The sequence below is a fragment of the Lactuca virosa genome, chromosome 9 (assembly GCF_052849685.1).
Source record: "Lactuca virosa cultivar CGN04683 chromosome 9, Lactuca_virosa_CGN04683_v6, whole genome shotgun sequence".
Taxonomy (NCBI): domain Eukaryota; kingdom Viridiplantae; phylum Streptophyta; class Magnoliopsida; order Asterales; family Asteraceae; genus Lactuca; species Lactuca virosa.
Genome location: NC_136434.1, coordinates 145446588 through 145459955, shown reverse-complemented (window position 1 = coordinate 145459955; position 13368 = coordinate 145446588). Strand labels below are relative to the sequence as shown.

The window sequence follows — 13368 nt, the reverse complement described above, 5'->3', positions numbered from 1 at the left end:
AGTTAATATCCCTTGTGAAAGTTTAGGAAAAGTATATTGCTACGTAAATATATCGTTATTTCTCCTTGTGATTTATATGACCATACTGATTGATATGACGAGAATCGGACGTCGATATCGTTTTATGATGTTTGTCACCTGCAGACCTGCCGGTCCAGCTGTAGCTAACAGTAGAGGTGAGGGATTGTTAGTCCCATATAGATCTATACACAAACTCACGCTCTCCCTCGGGGAGACTCTGGATCATAAAGGTGGACTTCTACCGGTACTTAAATAAGTACCGAAGACGCGTCTCACAAACTAGATTAACGACTTTACAAGTAATAATGTGAAAACCTTTTTATAAACAACTGATAGTTTTGTAAAAGGATCCATTTGTTCCATAAACTATATTTATCATAGTTTATAAGTTTATTTCCATGCTTTAACCTGGGTTTTGTGTTCTCATTCATTTTGATGGCAAGATAACGAAATAAGTAAAATTACATTTATAAACACAAGATTTCCTGTGTTTTACTTGTATTCCCCCCTAAAAAGCATTTAAAATCATTTAAAAATGTAGATTATAGGGGTATGAACTCACCTTATGTGAGTGATTCGATTGAAGACTGGAATAAGGATGTTCTACTCACGAACGAAGTCCCGTAGCACAAATGAGTCCTAAATAGCATGTAATGATACATATAGGCATGAAATTAGTGAATCTAACTACAAAGGCGATTAGGAAACAACATAGGATGCAAGAATAACTCACCAAAGGAGTGTTAGAAGCAAGTTAGGAGGGTAAAAGGGAGTTCACGGCCAAGCTAGAAGGTTTCACGGCCTCATGAATGGTTCACGGACCTATGATGGTTCACGGACCTATGATGGTTCACGGACCTTATGAGTGGTTCACGGCCCAACTTCAGGGAAGAACACTTGAAGATCTTGTTGTTTGGCAAGTGTTTGAAGATCCTAAGTTGTATTCTAAGGAGATACAAATAATAGGGATGTTTAAGAGTGAAATTGGTGTTCTTGATATATGATACTTGAGAGAGAATGGGATGTTTGCGGCCAAGAGAAGAAGAAGTGAAGGAAAATGAACCGAACTCATATATATGCATGGTGTTCACGGCCTAAGGAGGGTTCACGGCCATTAACATGGTTTGCAGCCGTGAATGGTAGAATATCCATTCGTAGATCTGGGCAACTTTGCCCTGAAGCTCATGATAGGATTCATACCTGGTCCATCTATCATTACCTCGTGTATACAAGTCGTATATAATTAAGATTAGTAAGACGGTCGGATGTGCGACTCTACCCCAGGTCCACAACCAAACAAGGAATAGGAGATAGGGCGGAAGCACACATTCGTAGTCCGCAGAATCTTAATTACATACTACTCTCGCGTATACACTTAGTAGTGATAGGTTAACCGTATTCGTCCTTAGCCTCTGTGCTTGAACTTGACATGTTGGACAAGTGGTAGTTCTAGAAGATCTGCTGGGTATACGTCAGCAAGGTTTCGGAGGTCAACGTACTCCTCTCATGAGTACTTCGGGGTTTAGAATACAATAGACAATTTTGAGGTCTGGACCGGGTTGTCGTTACGAGTGACAAGGGTTTCGTTAATCGGTCGGTTAAGGCGGTGGGTTTTCGTAACACATGAGCTTAGAATCAAGTGTTAAGTCGATTCGAAAGAAACTTCTGTTATAACGATGGTGTATTCTGTGTGTACTCGATAGTGCATTCTGTGTAGACTTTCTAGTGCTTTCAGTTTTCTCCTTGTTATTACCACTGTAACTTATCGTACCGCAATAAGCAAGTACTAGCAGTGAAAGTGTTTTGATAACTAGTGACGATACTTTATATTATGATCCTTCTCGGTACCTCTATGATCGCTTGGCATATACAAGTTGTGTATAATTAAGATGAATAAGACGGTCGACTGAGTGACTCTGCCCTAAATCCACAACCATACAAGGAACAGGAAATGAGGCGGAATCACTCACTCTCAGCCTGCAAAATCTTAGTTATGCATAACCCTGATGTACATACTAAGCCATCATAGCTCACCTGTACGAATCTTTAATTCTTATATGAATAATGTGACTTGTTTGAGTAAATAATTTATAACTACTTTTTAATTTCCCCAATTTTTAATACAATTTTAATTTTTAAAGTGGTTTTATTTAGGAGACGTACCGCTGTTCGCAGGTGGTTCCGGGGCAGTCTCTCATGCGGTGATCATCAGTATTCGCCCTTCCCGGCCCGAGTTCTTCGTTATCGGGCAGTCCCTCTTGTAGTGCCCAGTCTCACCACACCCATAGCAGGCCTGGTTCACTTCTACTATGGGGACTTGGGAGATTGGTTGTGTCGGCACCCTGCAGAAACGGGCAGTGTGCAACTTCCTGCGGCAATTCATGCACTGCATCTCCCGGCAAGCTCCGGTGTGGTGGTAGTTACACTTACCACACTTCGGGAGAGTTCCAGCATATCGACTGACAGGTGCTGGAGTGGCAGGTATTGTGGCGGCATGTACAGTAACTACTTGTTGCTCCTGCGGGGGTTCCTGTGTTGTTCGTCCCTTCCTCTTGTTCCCCGACTTTCGTTTATAGTTCTTTCCCTTTTTTGGCTCGGGAACTGGGGCCACCACGCCATGGCGAACTCCATGGTCAATGAGTCGTTGGTTCAGGCGTTTGGCGCTATCGAAATTGGTTGGTTTAGAAGCCAATACATCCCCTTGAATCGGGGCAGATAAACCCCAGATGTACCTCTCTAGTTTTTTACTCTTCGGAGTAACCATCCCGGGGCACAGTGCTGCCAGGTCGCGAAACCTGTCAGTGTAGGCTACTATGTCTGAGCCGGCCATGGTAAGCTCCCACAGCTTTTGCACTTCGCCTCTTGGGCAGTATTCTTCCATCATCATCTCTTTCAGGTTCTCCCAGCCCATTGAGTTAGCCACTGATAGGGTCGGTGACTTAACATGGCTATTCCACCAGGTTAGGGCTCTGTCGGAGAAGGTGCAGGCAGCAAACTTCACCTTGCTCCCTTCTGGACACGGACAAATTTCGAAAACTGATTCTGTTTTCTCGAACCATTGCGTCAGAGCAATAACTCCCCCATTTCCATTAAAGGATTTGGGTTTGCAGTTCATGAAGTCCTTGTACGAACACTCTCGTGGGTTTCCGTGGGTAACTTCGGGGTTAGATAGGTAGGTACCGCTACCAGATCCACTGGTACCACTTGCGCGGATTTGAATCATAGCAGTTGTTACTGCGGCTGTTACCGCTGCTTGGAAAGCAGCAAGATCGTGTTGTGGTGGTGGAGGCGGTGGTGGATTCTCTGTTGTGGTATTGACTACGCGCCTTATAGGTCTACCACGAGGCATCTTTTGCTATAATGAATATGAGATGAAACGGTGATAAGTCTATAGCAGTGGTTAGAAGTCGAATGCTGATTAAACTAAGTTATCCTAGTTCTGAATGTATCCTGTTTCGACCTTGATAGGGTTCTGAAACAATTCATGATGGAAGTCTATATAAAATAAACTTTATGAATTTGTAGTGACTACTCTCGAATGAATTTCTGTGAATTGAATATCTGTTACCAGTTGTTACGAAATATGAAATAATCCTAACACATAGTGTGAGTAGTGTATTCACTAACTCACTAGGTTATTTTTAGTTTATTAGATATTTGTGTGGCGCATAGGACGTTTGTTTTCTTTGGCTGATCCATTCTCGGAATCCTCTTCATGAATCTCTTTTTGTTCCTCCTTGACTCCTCTGTTGACTGCTATGATGGAATGGTTACATCTATCCAGGTTTGTCGTGCGAGAATGAGAGTGTCTAAAGTATCTATGAGATTAAGTGAAACATTATGGGGTGATCCTTACCGGGTCCTTCTATAATTGCGCAGTGTACACAAGTTGTATATAATTTAAGATTAAATATACCTTCGAATAAGTGATCATACTCTAAAACCACAACCAAACAAGGAACAGGAAGTAGAGCATAGATCACAAATTCCAAGTCTATAAAATCTCAATTATATAAAACCTTGGGAGTATACCTTCCGAAATTATAGACCTACCAGTAAGGGTCTTTTAAATTTTCATATAAGTTATTTATAGTGCCTAAAATACTCCTATAGTATTTTAATGGTATGAACTTGGTAAGTTTTAAACTTGTTGTTATCTTATAGTATCCTAAAATACTCCTATAGTATTTTAACTTTATGTTCTGTTCTAGAAATCCTTCGTATATAGAGTTAGGTAAGTTTTAAGTCTGTTGCAACACCACATCACTCCCAAACACATGTTGGTCATATCTCAAATAAATATATTTGATCAGGCTATATTGACCCCATATATAATTACATAACTGTCCAGGTTTGACCGTAGTGTCCAACCTTTAAATACTTTTGTTTTGTTCTTCTTGTGATACTTGTTCTAGTATGTATATATCTATGCAGGTATGTATACTTTTTATAAAAATATTGTTATATTTTAAAAATATTGTTATAGGTTGATATACTTAGTTCACTATAAACAATGCTCTGATACCAATCTGTCACACCCCCAAACCAGAACGGCGGAAACGTTCGGGGGTGGAGGACGTCATGCTCAGTATCACAACAAATGTAGAATAGTAAAACAAGCAACAACAACCATTACATTAATATTGAAGCGTTTACAATGTATTCGATTCACAATAGATTGACTCCAAAAGTAAATAACAAAACAAGGACATGAAGCTACTATGCTCCATCTTTTGAATCCCGGTTCGTGTACCTGTCTACTAGTTTCCTGAGAATACAAGTGATTTTGAAAGTGTATCAACATTTAAGTTGGTGAGTTCATAAGTATTTTTGTTAGAAAAGGTATACTCTACGTTCTTTAGAAAAGTTCGCCTGTTCCTCCAGAAAATCCTATATTTTCTGATGTGTTGAATAATAAGTAAAAATGACTCTTATAATTCCTTCTCTGAGTACTTAATGAATACAAGTTATATACAATTCAGATCAAACAGACAATCGATTGTGTGGATCTGCCCTAAGCCCACAACCAAACAAGGAACATTAAATGAGGCGGAAGTCACACATTCCATTGTTTGTTAGATCCTCATTGTATATAACCCTGACGTATTCACCAGGTGCTTACGGAGTTAACTGTAATAGTTCTTTAATATGTGATGAAAATATTCCTTAAGAAAATCATATATTTTCTTTAGTAAAATGGTAACCACAATAGTTCCTTCTATAATCACTTAGTTTATACTAGCTATATATAATTTAATATCGAACGGACAGTTAAATGTGTAAATCTGCCCTAAGCCCACAACCAAACAAGGAACAGGAAGTAAGGCGGAAGTCACACATTTCACTGCCTATCAGATATTAATTATATATAATTCTGATGTATAAACTAAGGAATTATAGAATTAACCATTTAAGGTCCTTTATGTTATACTAGTTTAATAAGAAGTATTAAACCTTTTATAAATAAGTTTCTAGTTTCACTAACTCTATTGTAAAACATTGTTTTCAGTAATAAATGTTATTGTTTTCAGAAAGTTCTATCGAAAACTGATTACCTTTAAATAACGATGTTTACCATAGAAAATCTTATATTTTCTATAAAACCGACTGGTAGTCTTACTCGTTCCAAGACCGAAAAGTACAAGTATTTACTTTAATGATATCTAGTAGTCTTACTCGTTCCAAGACCGAAAAGTACAAGTATTTACTTTAATGATATCTAGTTTTGTGGATTAGTTAAGCTGGCTGAAGATTTGTTTGCCCTAAACACCTGATACGGCGATACGGAGATAGAATGGGATGTTTGCGGCCAAGAGAAGAAGAAGTGAAGGAAAATGAACCAAACTCATATATATGCATGGTGTTCACGGCCTAAGGAGGGTTCACGGCCGTGAACATGGTTTGCGGCCGTGAACCTCACTTGTTGAGGTTTATGGCTCAAATGAAGTTCTTGGCTCTCGGTTCTTACGTGGTTCACTTCCTAACACACAACCCTTACGTATACTAGGTCTAGAAACCTATAAGTTTGACCTTCAGTTGGTTTTGTCACACCCCGACCAACGGCGGAAACGCCAGGGTTGCGACTTAAACATTTGGATCATAGTCAACAACATATAAGGAAATAATAACAGAATTTATTCGACATTACATTCATCCGAAGTATGAATATGACAAAACACACTGTTTAATAGTCCAAAATCGTTATACGCGGATTTCAATTTCTTACAACATAAAAGAGACAAAAGGCTACTATAGAGCCAACAATTTATTTTCAACGTCAAACCCATCATCCTCACACGTGGCGAGAGTTCTTCTGGCCACCTTGAACACCTAGAGACACATGCATTTTGAAAATACGTCAACAATAATGTTGGTGAGCTTTATAGGTTTTCTTTTGACTCCGAAGATTTTTATAATTCAAAATAATGTTTCCAAAGACCGGTAAATTATAAAGCATATTTTTCTATTCAACCACCTTTTAAACGATAAATATTAGTCATTTTCATGACGATTTTTATTCTCTGGATCTTGTCCGATACGAAAGGTTATGTCGTAAGGAGAAGTATATAACGTCCTAACACTCGACACTCTCGGTCCCAAATTGGGAGAATTGACTCAATCTATATTTATACATCTTCGAATAAAAATCTTTAATATATTAATTTGCCCATAACCGAAACTATTCGTCGCTCCTCCACAAGCCGCATAGGCGCAATAAACAAGCCACACAGGCACAATACAAACAAACATAGAGGAATCGAGAACGTTACTAACGTTTAAAAGCAGTCGTATAGTAACGAAGAAAGAAACACTTGACGCCTGTTGCCTCGTCAGACGAAGTTGTAGCTAGCAACCACAGACGGAAAATAACCATTCGTATAAATCTTTCCATAAGAATTAGATATACACCAAAGTTCTTTATTATAAATCTATGCCGTGTACATAGACCTACAGTATATGATTCCTCCTGGATTAACGGTTATAGAGCTAGGTGTCGATTTCAAGATCTGATCCTTACAAGGGAAAAACACACCATCAACAAACTCTCTCCTTCACCCCTTTCGATACATTCCTCCCACAAGCACACACGGGATACACAATCCGCAAAATACATGGCAATAAAAATTCGTCGCTTCCAATGATCACCAACGCGAGTCTTAATTTATTTATGATTTTATTTTTAGCTAATGCATTTAGTTAAATATTAAATTTAACCTAGCTTTCGAATAAAGAGACGGTAGCGACTCAAATAATTTCAATCTACCAACCGATAGGAAAGATTAGCGTAGTTGAGTACTTCATACGTGTCGGTGTTACGTCGGTTGACCGGTTGTCGCTTAAATCGAATATTTTTGTATTCTTAATATTTACTTAATGTTGAAAACGTATTATTTTCGTTTGCAAGTAAACTTTAGTCTTAAAAATACATACACATTATTTTTCGATAAGATTTCGTATCATACCATAGTAAATAACTACTTGTGCTTTATTCTCATACTCTTGTTATTATTATTTTATCATCTCGTTTAGTTCTTTACTATTAATACTTGGTGAATAATAAACTTAATTCCCTATTACACACAAGTCATAGAGATATGCCTATTATGACAAGTTAAAAGTGTTCATCAATCAAGATTTCGACACAAGTTCTTAACGATGCCTTTATTTATTCCGACAATTAATATAACACTAGATTACTCTTATCTAACGTTTTTGTTTACACAAGTGCTTGTAAATAAGTCTAACATTTTATAAAATTCTTGTGTATAACCATTACTCATCACCATCTTTTTAACAAACTTTATTTGTAAAAAAAAAAAAAAAAATTAGTGTATATAATAAACATTGTCTAACAGTTTTGTATCTATCACTACTGTGCATGCATATAACACATAAATTTTAGCCATATTAATATATCAAAATACTCAGGTATGTGTCTCCCCCCAAATAAGTGTAAATGTAAAAACGGGGCCATAAAGACTCACATTTGGAGCGTGATTTTCGGTTCGGTTTCGTTTGACTTCCTGGAAATTTCTTGTCGTAACTCTTCACCAACTCTTGGAAGAAGACCCGGAACTACTCCATCCCGCTGAAATGATGATTATGGGACTATTTTAGGGTCGAAAAGGTAAGAAAACACGAAGTGTTTCCACCGTTATAGTGGTTCTCGACAGCAAAAAGGTTGCAGAGGCTGCCAGCCTCTTTGCCTCCTTAATTTTCTATTTTTGAAGCTGTTTCGCACAAGGGAGAGAGCAACAGGTAGGGGCAAAAACAGTGGGTGTTTGGAGCTTATTTTGACAGCAAAGGGTCAATGCTTGATAAAACTGGAAACTTTAAGTCTCGTAAGGCCATGAGTGACTAGATCTGAAGTCATAACTTCATGTTATGCTCAAATCCCGAAAATGACTTCAATATGGGCCAAAACATGAAGAAAACAACCCATAACTAGATCTAAGCATACTATAGGCAAGATAGGAGCTTTATACCTTTGATGACCCATAAATGAAGCTAGACTTCTGGATCTACTCTTCTCCAACACTTCCTTGCTCCTTCTTCAAATATCTCCTTCTTCAAAACCACAAGAATGCACCAATAATGGCTCAAAACTCTCAAGAGTGAATTAGGGTTTCGTAGCTATGGTTTGGGATGATGGAGGCTGTAAATGATGTCAGCCTTTGGAGGTTAAGGTGTTTAAATAGGGTGCAAAACCCTAAAATTAGGGTTTCATTCTGCCAGGCCTACTCGTCGAGTAGACTTCACATCCCGTGTCCTAAATCCATCTCTACTCGATGAGTTTGGGGCCTCCAACTCGTTGAGTTCCTGCACAAAAATGGATAAATTATAAATTTAATTACATGCCAGGAACCGAGCGGTACAGTTCAAGTCCCCCTTGGAACGAAAAGTATATATTTAAAAGAAGAGTAGTTGGTGTGTGTCGGTTAGCTTAGCTTTTGGTTCAAATTTTTAGCCGGACCGCAGCTGTAGATGTCACATCAACACACTTAAACTTAGTAAAAGGTACATTGATATTCTATGACATTCGCCATTTATTGATTTGTCAAATGCATATCATGTCAGCAAAACATAGCGGTTAAATAGGTCAACATTTTAACGACCGGTCTAAGTGGCATATTTTTTGTGTGTACAATGACTTGCCTTAATAGCATATGAAAAAAGGAACTACTAGAAAAGGCTCTTGTTCCTACGAAAATTTTCATAGGAACATTTTTCTTCATAAGTTTCTATGCATTTCTGAGGGATTTCCTAGTAATCATGTAAAATACTTTTCCTTGGAAATTCCTACACATTTCCTAGGACATTCCTAGAAAAGTCGGAAAATTGACAGTTCCTCAGAAATCCCTCGGAAGTTCCTATGCATTTTCGAGGAAAACATTTATTTTAGGCATTTCCTCGGAAATCTCTCGGAAGTTCCTATGCATATTTGATGATGGATGATGGTGCTACCGTTGATATATGTTCGTCACTTTTTGTCATTTTGTTGTTGTTTTTAGTTGTGGTGTTGATTTTTTGGTACTTCTGGTGTTATCTTAGTTGGTTTTTTGGGGATTGTTTTTTGTTGTTCTTGCCTTGCTTGTTGCATTATTTGTCTTAGTCTAAGTTTTGTTTGCTTAGCTTCTTGGTTCTTTCTCTGTTTAGTTTTGTTTGAACTTTTTTGTTTTTTGCTAGCTTCCTGCTAGCGTTTATTTTAATGTTATTTGATGCCGTTCAAAAAACTAAAATTATGTATGTTTGTTTTAATATGTTTTTAGGTTCGGGAGTCGGAAGAAAGACAATTAGACAAACCCAAATGCAAACCCAAGCCGAAAGACATGTACAATTGGATGCTCAAATGGCTGAAATCATGAGACAACTCCATATTAACATTCCACCTAATGGTAGTTAGTTATTGTTGAAAAAGCTCATATATTTCTTAGACATTTTAAATTATATTGTGATTTTAGATGTTTGCTTAAACTTGTTTGATAATGAATACATTTTAAATTCATATACCGGTGCACATTTTCTCGGAAATCCCTAGGAAAACACTAGGAAAATTTGTAACAAATATGTGACAAAAACGCCATAAAAACTATCATTATAGATATTCTATCGGAAATTCTTAGGAAAAAATTCCCTCGGAAATCCGAAGGAAATAAATTTCTTTGGAAATTCCGAGGAACCTGTTTCCCTCGGAAATGTGTCGTAAATTTTCCCGGAAGAGGCATTTATAGGAAAGTTCTCGATATTTCCTACAAAATATATTTTCTCGGAAATGACTCTAGAAAATTCCTCGGAAAGCTTTTACTATGAAGGTTTTTTCCAAGGAAGTAATTTCGTAGGAAATTCCTAGGAAACTTCTATTTCCGGGAATTTTTTGGGAAAATTTTCGTAGGAATAACTATCTTTATCTAGTAGTGAGAATTGGTATGTAACCGATCGTAGGACAAATGGAAAAAATTAATGTTGTCATTGTATGACCTTAATCCTAAATAAAAACTAGAAAATGGATAATTCAAGAGTATAGCTGCTAAGATTACATGCACGAGTCTCCTAAGTCCTACCTACCAAACAAAAACAAGATGCTAGAAATGTCTATTCTTCAAACTCCATCCAACCTGGAACACAAATAGATTGGTTGTTGTCAGAAAAAGAGTTAAAATGTAATTTCCAAAAACATATGCAAGGACTCTTACTCGTGACCATCAAATATTGTATGAAGAGTAGTCGTCACTTTTTGTAAATCAAACAGCTTCACAGTCTTCTGTTTGCCCCTTTACCAAAACAAGTTATTTAAAAACATAATCTGAACATAAATCCATTGTCGTCCAGCGGTTAGGATATGTGTCTTTCACCCAGGAGACCGGGGTTCGAATTCCAAATGTATCTGAATTCCAAAACATCAATAAAACAAACACATTCATCATCTGTTTTTACTTCCATTAGTTTGAAAACGGGAGTTTGAGGGGAATGTTTTACTAAGAGTATGCATGTAAAGTGTCAAATTGCATTACCACATCGCTACTAGAATAGAAATCTACAATTTAAATAAGCTCTATAAGTAACACCTTACAGCAGCCTAATATAATCACTAAGCCATGTAATAAGCACATAGCGAACTATTCTTTCGCCTTTTACTAAAGAATACCGTGTGCTTGTTACATTAAGTGGCATACCCCTATTTTTGGAGAGGTGTCCTTTTTTAGGAAGCCTCTAAAAACTCTTAGTTTTAGCTTTTTAAGCTATTGTTCTGATGCTTGATTGTGAAATACAGATGCTTAGTAGTAAAATGTTAGAATTTTTTTTAAATGCTTGATTGTGAAACCTTGCTTAGATCTAATAATTGGGAAAATATGAAGTCTCGGAAACGGTAAACAGTAAACACTACAAATTAACCAATTGATGCTTTTTTGACATCGATAAAACCAACATTTGCATCTTTTGTATCTTTGACATCTATCACACCCGATGCATGTCAAAAGCAGTATTATAATGACTAAGTGGAACGTTTTTTGTAAGTACAAGATGACTTGACTTATCACATATGAAAAGGAATTTATCACCAAGGTAGGACAAATGGAGAAAATGCTGTCATTGTATGACATTAATCCTGAATAAAAACTAAAAAAATGGATAATTCAAGAGCATAGATACTAAGATTACATGCATGAGTCTCCTACCAAACAACAAGATGCTAAGAATGTCTGTTCTTGGGACTCCATCTAACCTGAAACACCAATTGATTAGTTGGTGTAAGAAAAAGGGTAAACAAATAGGTAAACGTATGAAGAGCAGTTGTCGGTTTTAGATAATCAAACAGCTTCACAGTCTTGTTGGTTGAGCCCATAAGGCCGTAATAAAATGCCAACACTAAAACATAAATCCATTGTCATCCAGCGGTTAGGATATCTGATTTTCACCCAGGAGACCCGGGTTCGATTCCTGCAATTGAACTTTTTCGTATTTATCCAGAGATAGAAGTAATAGTACTTCAAACCCAAATTCCAAATGTAAAAAAGATATCCAAAAGCATTAAAAGAATTCATATTTACAACGAAAATAAGCTATACAAAAAGAAAAAGAAAAGAACTAAATCGCCCGAAAGGCCAAAATTCAAGCGGCTATCATACCATTAGTTTGTAGTACAACGAACATCATACCAGTTGTAATAAGTCGAAACCAGCCCTCAAAATAAAGTCTGGAATTGGAGCTGGACTCTGGAGAACGGGTCATTTGAAGGATCTAGAAGGCATAGTGATAGTGCATAAACTTTCAAAATAGCTGTTACTATTCTTATCTGAAAAGTCATTACGATTTTTTTGTATAAAAACTATTGATAAAATGATTTTTTTTTTGCATTTAAGCTATTACTTACCTACTAAAATCGGTTAGCAGATTGCGTACAGATGTTTACACTAGTTTCCTGCCAACATAGTGTGTATCACGTTGGGCTATTTTGGACCGATTTTAGCAGGTAAATAATGAATTAAATGAAACAAAACAAATTATAGTAGTGGTTTTTCTATAAAAAAAAAGGAAAAAAAAAGGTTGTAATGACTTTTTAGTACTTAATGGTGAAAATATAAAGACTATAGTTTAAAAGGGTGTATAAAGTAGAGTCAAGAAGGTTTAATTGCATTCCCAAATCGCAAGGTAAACGGAAATGTAGATTTAGAAATAAATGTATAAATAAGGCCCTCCAACAGATTATGAAATTATGCAAGCCATGTGATGAGCACAAAGCGAACTACTCTTTCGCCTTTTACTAAAGAATACCGTGTGTTTGTCACATCAAGTGGCATATGCCTATTTTTGGAGAGGTGTCCTTTTTGGGATGCTTCTAATTATTCATAGTCTTAAGCTTCTATTGTGCAATTGGAAAATTTATTATTTTTTTTTTAAAAATGCTTGATTGGGAAACCTGCTGCAGAAAAAACAATTATGAACTACAAAAATATAAAAGCATTTGTGTTATACTGATCCTTTGGCTAAAGATGAAGTTTGATACTGTCTTGGAAATGGTTAACATACTTGTTTGACATCTAATGAGCCATGAAAGATATGCCATAAAAGCTATTTTCAGTTATGGGAATGAGGGCATTCATGTCTTTTGTGTAGGCAAGAGATCGAGAGCAAGTCTTTGCCCCATCTTGTTCCATTTTTTATTTGTGTGGGAAAAATTGCAGCTTTTGTATCATTGACGTGTGTCCGGCCAGTGTATCCCAAAAACAATACAACCTGTTCTATCATGCCCATTACTACATAACCAACTGGCCGTAGGAGAATATTAACTACGCTACAAAGTTTTTTTTTTAAAGCTTATCAATATATGTAACCAGTTACTCTTTT

The 13368-nt window shown here is 36.8% G+C and overlaps 2 non-coding genes across 2 annotated transcripts; both read left to right on the top strand.

Annotated features, from left to right (window-relative positions):
* Positions 1-11113: 11113 nt before the first annotated feature.
* Positions 11114-11232, top strand: LOC145141525 (U5 spliceosomal RNA). Its single transcript, XR_013722723.1, has one exon. It is a non-coding gene; the product is annotated as a U5 spliceosomal RNA (small nuclear RNA).
* Positions 11233-12741: 1509 nt separating this feature from the next.
* On the top strand, positions 12742-12858 carry LOC145141532 (U5 spliceosomal RNA). Its single transcript, XR_013722729.1, has one exon. It is a non-coding gene; the product is annotated as a U5 spliceosomal RNA (small nuclear RNA).
* Positions 12859-13368: the final 510 nt, after the last annotated feature.